The sequence below is a fragment of the Tenrec ecaudatus genome, chromosome 8 (assembly GCF_050624435.1).
Source record: "Tenrec ecaudatus isolate mTenEca1 chromosome 8, mTenEca1.hap1, whole genome shotgun sequence".
In the NCBI taxonomy this organism is placed as follows: Eukaryota; Metazoa; Chordata; class Mammalia; order Afrosoricida; family Tenrecidae; genus Tenrec; species Tenrec ecaudatus.
The window spans coordinates 147,889,415-147,899,004 of record NC_134537.1 but is presented as its reverse complement, the minus strand read 5'-3'; the positions used below and the strand labels follow the sequence as shown (position 1 = coordinate 147,899,004).

The 9,590-nt window shown below is 39.1% G+C and overlaps 1 non-coding gene across 1 annotated transcript; it reads left to right on the top strand.

Moving 5' to 3' along the window:
- Positions 1 to 1,182: 1,182 nt before the first annotated feature.
- LOC142455930 (small nucleolar RNA SNORA84) lies at positions 1,183 to 1,316 on the top strand. The gene has a single exon (XR_012786034.1). It is a non-coding gene; the product is annotated as a small nucleolar RNA SNORA84 (small nucleolar RNA).
- The last annotated feature ends 8,274 nt before the right edge of the window (positions 1,317 to 9,590 follow it).

The window sequence follows — 9,590 nt, the reverse complement described above, 5'->3', positions numbered from 1 at the left end:
ATCTTTCAAAAAAAAAAGAAACCTCCCACAAAATCCCACTGAAAGTGAGTCTATTCTATCTCAGAGTGACCTTATAGCACAGGGTGGAACTACCCATGTAAGTTTCTGAGAGTGTAATTGTCTACAGGAATAGAAAGTCTCCTTTTTCTCCCTCCGAGTTGGTTTCGAACTGCTGAACTGACAGCATTCCAACACTGACCAATATTCCACAAGACCTCTTTGCAGAAGTAGGACGTCTCTTATTGCCCCAGAGGAGTGGCTGGAGGTTGCCCCTCCTTGTGACTAGTAGTCCAACGAGAAGGCACCATCATACCAGTACTTATTAAATTAGTAAAAGAATGACTAAGTTAACAAGCTGAAGTATAAAAAACACTCATGCAGAAGCTTCAATTTTACTAATCAATATGGATAGTTTAAGCATTTATTTTTCATATAGATTCCTTTATTCTTTGCTGTAATAAACAAGAAGTGTGGACTAACTCATTTATTTTGCTACAGTTCCTTCTAATATATTAAAGGTTTTTGCCAAGACTTAAAAACAATTAGAAGAATATTCCTTTAATTATTTATTCTGCATGAAAAATGGGCCATTTGGAAACTATTTTGAAGAATCAGAACCAGTTTAAAATATTTTCAGATTTAATTATATTTTCACTACTATTATGTAGACTCTATTTAAAAGTTATATTTGTCAAAAATTTATATGCAAGTGATAACACCATCCTAGGAAGTATAAAATAGCTTATTATTCAGTGCATGAGTCATCCTGAGTAAGGCTGAAAGGATAAAGAACAATATGTAGAGTTGGGGTAATAGAAATAGAAATTCAAAACCACAGACCCTTCTATTGTCCTATACTTAGAAACATATTCTAGATGCAATCAAGCCCTAAAAACTAAAAATGAAATAATTAAGGAGAAACAACTAAATGATCATTGGACATAGAAGAGTACTTTGTAACAATGAAAACAGATCATTTTAAGAAACACAATGAATGATGTTAATACTGCAAGTAATCAAACCCATAAAAGTTGATATAGCATGTTACGCACCTTTTAATCCCAAAACTAACTTTACTGCATACACAGAAATCCAGTTGCTAGAAAATGAAAGTGGTACATTTATGTACATTTACTAGCAACAGAAATAAGAGTAAAGATGTTATTAAAACCCTATTGCAATGCCCTGTGGTTGCTGGGTGCTGTTGTTCAAGTACAGCTTTCCAGTCTATGGAAATGGGCCAGAGCAATACTGTGATGTATGCATGGGGGCTGTTCCTTTTCAGCAGCCTCCATAGCCCGGGCACTGGTACATAGGAAAAAAAAAATAAAACCCTATTGCAAAGATACTTGTCAATATCTACAAAGTAAACTTACTGCCATCAGTTGAATCCAACTCAGTGACCCTACAGGATAGGGAAGATTTGCTCCGTAAATGTTGGACACTGTAATTTTTTAAGGGAGTAGAAAGCCTCATCTTTCTCCCTCACAATGGTTGGTGGTTTCAAACTATTTCCAACTACTGATCTTATGTTTAGCAGCTCTGAGTTTGCGCACTGAGTAACCCCTACGTCATTCTGCATTTCCAGTAGAATGAACTATGGTTCCTAATCTAGGCATGTCTGGCACTGAAGGGTATCAGAAATGTAGCACGCATCACCAAGGGACAACTGAAGAAGAGTTGGACTTGCAGGGGCAGAGAGGAGGGAAGAGTGATCCAGACACTGAGAAACAGCACATGGGAAGGCCTAGAGATAAAACAAGATGGAATGGTCGCAAGGACGAATGGATATTATGTTCCCTGTTTCAAAAGCGAAATCAGATCTTTCAACATCTTTTCCCATGATTTCTTCATCATATGCAAATTTTAATTGACTTGCTCTGTCCCAGAAGGATTTAAGGTGTAGAATACAAAACTTTATGTTCAGCTCAAACTCATTATTTTTAAACTCTAAAATAGCCTTTCTTTTATTCCTTCTTAAATGCATTTTATAATTTCTCTAACAGAGCCCAATTCTCCTATCTTTGCATAACTCCAGATCAACCACCTAGGATTATCCAATGGAGTTATCTGCATGAAGTAATTACTTTTTTTGCAACTATTTCATATTTCAAGATAAGTCTTTATACTTTAAACCACGTACTAACTGTTCAGTTTGCAAATTTTCTTAGAAGTTAAAAGTGAGGAGTCAGCAAATTCCTTCGCGGACTTAAAAAACGTAACTTTTAAAGACTCTTCTACCACTACATCTTCCTACACCAGAAAAATCTTGATTAATTCCTTCAGGTGTCAAAAATGGCAGGTAAATGTGTGTCTTTTGTAGACTATCAGGGAGCATTGTTCAGTGCATTTGAATAATAGTTTTATGATAATGTACAACCTGGGTAAGTACAAGTCACATTGAATTTGCTTTCAAGCTGAAGACAGAGGAAGTAGCCTGTGTGCCCAAACACCAGGGAAGACATTTGTGAAGTGATCACCCAGGGAAGACATTTTATTTCAAATCTCTCTGATATAAATAAAAATCATTGAAATGTGATGACCTTGCATACGTATTCATCAGTAATGTGCAAGTGTTTATTCCACTGATATGTTAAATTGGGTACTGTGTTTCACATACTGCTATGCTGTGTTTCACATAATGGATATCTTCCTATAAAGAGAGAGATATATTACTGATGAAGAAAGTATATGTTGGCTGAGAACATATGTTTTAAGGAAAAAGTTGATGGACTCTCTTTCAATATGAGTATATTTCTACAAGCAAAAGCTAACAACCACAAAACTCACTACCAGTGAGCCAATTCTGACCCCAGCAACCTGTGGGACAGAGTGCAAGGGTCCTGGTGAGCTTCCAAGGCTGTCCTTTACACAGGGCTAGAATGCCTCATCTTTCTCCCAAGAGTGGGTGATGAGTTCGAACTGCCGACCATAGGGTTGGCAGCTCAATTTGAAACCACCATTCTGTCTTGGCTCCTTTTGTAAAGCCATGTCTCTTTTAATCACATGTTTGATCACTTACTATATGTGTTTATCAAGCTTTGTTTAAATTATGCCCAACATTAGGAAGCATATATCTAAGTTTTTACAGATCAAGGAATGTTACATAAACTTTAAAGATAACATACACTTTGAGTAAACAAACAGGGTAAAATCGAGGGAAAGAAGAAAACGAGAGAGAATACAGAGGGCAAGAAAAATGAGAAAGGGCCTTGATGGGAATTGTATTTATATGTTCAACTTCATGGCAGCTCAAAGAGCACTCCTGGGTTTGAGCACACCCTTGCTGAGATCCACTGGTACCTTTTGCCCCCTGCACCCCTCCCGCCAGTGGCATCATGTAGGTTATGCATTGTTATTCAAAGATGAATAATATATGCTCACTTCCTTTCTAATTTCTGAGACTTTCTGGGCTAGGCCAGATGAGGTATACATACGGCAGGAAAGACATGCTCATAAATTTTGTCCCATGTAACTGCATGCTACCAAGTCTCCAAGTTTTAAGCTCTACAATAATAGGATAAAAATTGTAAAAAATTAAAAGCTGTGTGCATGGGACAGCACCATAGGGGGGTCTCTGCCTTCTCTTTGTCCAGGGTCTTGGCAGTGATACGAGTTGTGGTGGAGGGGTGCTCATGTGTTGGGCCAGGGCTCCTCAGTTCAAAACCACCAGCTGCTTCATGGGCATTCTACTCTGGTAGAGAGTCTCAGAAAGGCATAGGGGCAGTTCTACCCTGTTCTATAGCATCAATATCAGTTGGCAGTGAGTTTCTTTTTTTTCTTTTTCTTCAGTTTGACTGTGATACCATGCTCTGATAACGTATCATCTCTGTTCTTGTTAAATCTTGACGTCCTCTCTAGCTCTGGGATTCAAATCCCATGTGATTAAATAAGCACCTTTCTGTCTCATGTCGACTATAATGTCTGTGATGGTGAGACACAAATAAGTCTATAAAATTTCAGAACCAGCATTATGCAAAAAGAACTCTATTATGTTTTAAATGATGCATTAGTTCATTTAATGTTCACAAACCCTGAAAAATAGGTATTGTGCTTTGCATTTTAAGAACAATAAAGTGAAGCCCTTGAGATTTTAAATGATGCGTCCATCTTGTACTTTTCAGAGGCAAAGTATCATTTTGAAAACATGTTCCAAAGTCTTTGATTTCTCTCGTTGGAAACCACTGATTGAAACAAAAAAGCAAATATTTGAAGGAATATATGAATACTTGAAAAACACTAAAACTAATAGCATAAACATTTTCAAATGGAGGGATTAAAATATATTTATAAAACTTCCAAGATCTCGGTTTATTGGGTAACTTCTTCCTTCACAAGCTCCCCTAACCCAGGTGTTCCCTGGACAATAGGTCCTAACCCAGGTGTTCCCTGGACAACAGGTCCTAACCCAGGTGTTCCCTGGACAACAGGTGAGGGATTATAAACTTCTCCTCTACACGTTCCTCTTTCTCTTACTCCTTGATTTTTCCGCACTACCACCACCTCCATCACACACCCTCCAAATTTCCCCTTCCAAATAGAACACTCTTTTAAAGAGAGAATGTTTTATCAGTATTTGTGTTTGCTTTCTATTTATAAACCAAAACACAAATTCACTGCCATCCAGAAGATGCTGACTCAAAGCAGCCATAAAGGACCTATAGTCCGTGACCTGCTCTACAGGCAGGGTAGAACTAACTGCCCCTGTGGGTTTCTGAGACTGGAACTCTTTACTGGAGTAAAGAGCAAGCCCTCCCTTTCTCCTAAGGAGCCGCTGGTAGTTTCAAACTGCTGACCTTAGAATTAGCAGCCCGATAAGTAACCACTTTGTCACCAGGGTTCATTTGCTTTCTATAAGAGGGGTGATTAATGTGCTTTGTATTTAGGAGAGATTCAATGACTATCTGTCAGAAAAAAATATGTTGGCTTGTGTCATACAGTAGTGAACCTTCTGAGAAGTTGCAAATTCCAGAGGGGACGGGTCATGTGAATCACGCATGCTTTTTCCATGGACCTCTGTGCAGTAGGTCAGAACCGGGTCTGGTGTGCTGATTTGTTTTCTTTTTCTTCTCAACTGAGCCAAGATCCAGCCCGAGTGTCTGACAGCAAGCGTGTGTACGCGTTTAAGACTCAGCAGTGAAACCCGGCCAGGAGGCCAGCAAGTACTTATCTCTAATGGACTTCGCAAGGCTTAATTAAGTCCTGCAGGAACGGATTCTTTGAGATGCTCAGTTGTGTCCACTCGGAAAGGTCAACGCTTATGAAGATGGAAAGGAATAATGGCTTACTACATTCGCCTCAATTGGCTCAAGAGGACACTTGCAATATTCTAAACCTTAGTGACGTTTTTTATTATGATTAAAGTCCTGAAATGAACTAACTACTCTACAATGGCCCAAATTGAGATATAAAATGTGAGTGATCATGTTTGTGTGTGTGAAGATGATGAGAGTGTAGAACAAGTACGTACAGTGTGAGGGGTTTGTGTGTGTGTATGTGTGTGTGTGTTTGTCTCCCGCCTTGTTTCCACATTTTTCCCACAAGAGACCTACTTAAAAACGCAAGTAACAGCTAAGCATAGAAGTGAAAGCTCTTGATTCTCATACTGGTGAACACAGATTCTTATCATCAGCAGAACTTTCATGATGTTTGTGAAAGAACTTGCATTAATGCAGTATATGGGAAGCTCTCCTTGACCTCTCGGAGCTTCCTTACCAGGTTGAAGGAGTTCTTTAAACAGAAGTATTAGAATTTGCTATTTTAGCATCAGGTAATTGAGGTTCTTTTCATTATTCATTTATTTTATTTAAGGAAACAAGACACCTACGGCACGGTTAATTCTGCGAGAAGAACTATAAATTTCCCAGATGGAGACCAGGAGACATCAAAATGTAATGTATGATAAGGAGATATGAAGAGTCCTTTTGAGGTAAATTAAAAGCACAAAACATAAGTTAATTAAAAATGGATAAGGTTACTAAATGAGTATCTTTATGCTAGTAAAGGGTTTCATAGCAGAAAACAGAGGAAAATGAAATGTTGGCCAGCCAGAGAGAACTGATGTCATTCTAGTCAAAAGTGTTATTCAATACTGATGGATTAACAAAACCCTGATGTAAGAGAGTTTATACTGGGGGGGGGGGGGTTCCAGGAAGTCCCCTGTGCCAATATCATAGGGTTTAGTAAAGAGAGAAATGTGGAATTAGCGTGGTCACCCCCAACTCCGGTACATTATCCTGAGGCTTCCAGGCGCCACTATAATAATTTAAAATTTAGAACTAGCAATTTTAAAAACATTTAAGCATTTGAGGAAGCTGACAGTGTCTACGATGAGTGTGGTCCTGAGAAGGAAATCCCATAAAGAATAAAAACCAATTACTAGAAGTTGGCAGCAGTAGAGAGCACAGGACAGAGGAAAGGATTTAAAGATTTCAGATAGAGAATCCCTTCAATTTTCTGCTAAATTCAGAACAAAAGTCCAATAAAGAAGTAGGAAACAATCTTGTTGTGAATCTGTTTCTATTAAGTCATGGCAGTGTCATTCACTGGACATAAAGGAAGAGGAAGAACTATCCAGGAATCTCAGTAATCTTATTGTTTGGGGAACACTAAATACCTTCATTTCTTTTGAAGATCAAAAAATACGCAAAATATTTATGTCACAAAATTCCTAGTCCTTTTAGTCTACTAATGTCAGGATCTACAATTCCTGACTCATTATATAAACACATACACACACACACACAGAGAAAAAATGGAACATTTTTACATAACGATGTTTTTATTTTCTTTTTTTAACAAAACAACCTGATCACCTTCAAAGTACTCTCCACTACACTTAATCCATTTGTCAAATCTGTGATCCCATTCGTGGATACATTTTTCAAACTTACCTGTTTGGATGGCTGACAGCACCTCCTTGTTTTGTGCCTGCCCTTCTATGTCATCAAATCTATGTCTTTTCATTCCCCGCTTCTTCACAGAAATAAAAAGAGAAGTCGCACAGAGTGAGGTCAGGTGAGTGAGGTGTACACGGCAAGAGAGGTCTGATGTTTTTTGCCTAAAACTGGTGCACAGAGATGGCTGCAAGTGCAAGTGAATTGTCTTGGTGGCAAAATCAGTTCCCCCCGTGGGCCAAAAATCAGGCCCTCTTTTGTCACACACTGTTACATAGTATTTTCAGAACCTCCAAGTAGAAAGTTTGATTAATAGTCTGACCTGGTGGAACAAACTCCAAATACACAGCACCTTCTTGATCTTGGACTTTACTTGATTTCTTTTGGCGAGTGAGAGGATAGTGGGAGGTGGCATTGCTGTCTTCCACTGGCTTGGTTGATGTTTGCTTTTGAGGTCTTAATAATAGCACCATATCTCTTCTCCAGTAATGACCTTTGGGGCAAGCCTGGGTTGCTTAGGAGCTGTTCTTTTAAAGCACAGCATGTTTCCACTCAACACGTTTGTTCTTGGTCAGCCAGAGCCTGAAGTACAAATATCACAGAGACCCTTCCCAAACCGTCCATTATAATTCACTGACCTGAGCTCCAAGAGAGTCTAGAAAACTTCCCATCTCCTCCATGGGCCGTTGTTGGTCTCTGAGCACAGGGGCATGGATTTTGTCAACAATTTCATCCTTTCAGAAAGTCTGTGGGTGTCCAGAAGTAGGTTTGTCATCAGTCAACATTTTGCCTCTTTTTAAATGAGAAAAACACTCATACACTTGAAGTTTTACCCAAAGTGCGGTGGTGAATTTTATATATATGACGTTGTATATATATCGTGATTTATTGAATCCACTTGAGTCCCTGAGTACAACGATTAAATGCATAACTTATAACCCAAAATCTAATGGTTCCAGTTGACCTAGGTGCTCCTCAAGAGATCTGCCTGGTGAACTGCTACAAAAAGATTAGTCGTTGAAAATCCTTTCGAATACAATTCTGTGGGATGCATGAGGTCATCAGGAACTGGCCTTAATGAACAACAATTGCTTGTTTGATCAGTTAAGTTTCTCAATTAGATAGTATTAGTTTATAGTTTATTCTTAATTACAATAAAAGTTGATGGCTTCCATTGCAGAGGTTGACCTGTTGATGAACCATCAACAGCTTCTCAGTCCAGGTATCCCCATGCATGGAAACAGGGACTCTGCAGGGTTTTCAGTGGTTGAGTTTTAGGATAGATCCCCAGGCCTTTCATCTGAGGGGCCTTAGCAGCCCAGGGTAGGAACTCTTTTCATCATCAGAACAAAGTTTACTTTTCAATAGAGTGTGACATTATGTTCAATGTTTCCAACATCAGACTCCCTAGGGTGTTTTACAATACAAATATTACTCATCAATATCATTTGAAATTCATACCAGCTCTATCAGGATGACCACGGTGAATATTGTCATTTCCATTAGAGATAAGGTAGCCCAGTTTATTAACGATGGTTTGGTCAGGGTGACCACAAGGACTATTCTGCTGTTGATGCCCCGAGCTGGCCTCTGTATTCAGCTCCTTAGTCTTCCTCCATTTCTTCATAGGACATGCCCAGATGTGATGAGCAGTGTTTGGCCATTACAACCTAGTACTATTATTAGCATCCTTATTATTTTAACTTAGAACCAATCCCACTCCTCTTTCTTGCCAAAGGGATTCCTCTTGTATTGAAAGCATGGTGCGTTACAGGGGCTGTGGGGTGGGGGTGGGGTCCTCTATCCCTGGAGTCTGCATCAATGTGTCCTCCCTGGATTGCACGTCAGTGGCTGGTTCACCAATGAACTGCCCACCCTGGGAAGGTGCCCTAATACTAAAAGCACATGCATTATAAGGTGAGGACACTCCAAGCAGTATTTGCATCTGCTACAAGATTTACAATGTAATGGATTCCTCACTAATTACTATGATTTCCCAGACTGAATTATGCCACATGTAGGAGTAGCTGGATATAAAAATAAATTTGATTATAATGTGCATAAATTGCTCATTTCTTACTGAATTACGGCCAACTTCCCCAAATCGTCAATGAATCTGTGTTTCCAAATGGCTCTGCTTTGGGGGGCCGTGCTGCTTTCCGGGAGTTTGACTGCTCGTGACAGCTGCTTTGCTGGGCCATAACAAGCACAGCGCATCAGGCATTGAGTGTGACCTACATTCAGGATGTTTATGAGTTCTGCAGAAATTGGATATTTTCACTCAGTGTTTTGTTCTTCTGTCTATGAGAGGGGACTTGAGGACCATTTGGGGGTACTAATGCCCCAGATGCTAAAAGGGAAGCATAGTGCTTTTTAAAAAAGGCAAGAAAGCAATACCGTGTATTCCACCAAATCCTATGCCAGGGTTTTTTTACTATGGAATAGCACTAAAAAATGAAACAAAACAAAACAAAGCACCGTTCCACTTTTCCATTATCATGACTCAAAGGCAGGACAATTAAAGATCAAAACAGACAGAATAGAACCAATAATAAATGGCAGGATACCAACAGCACATGTTCTAGCTCAGTCAAAGGGAAATAAATTGGAATTAATTTTAGCATTTAATCAAGGAAAAAGAATGGGTAATATTAGATAGTTAAAATGTGGGCGAACTATGCCGCATCTACAGAA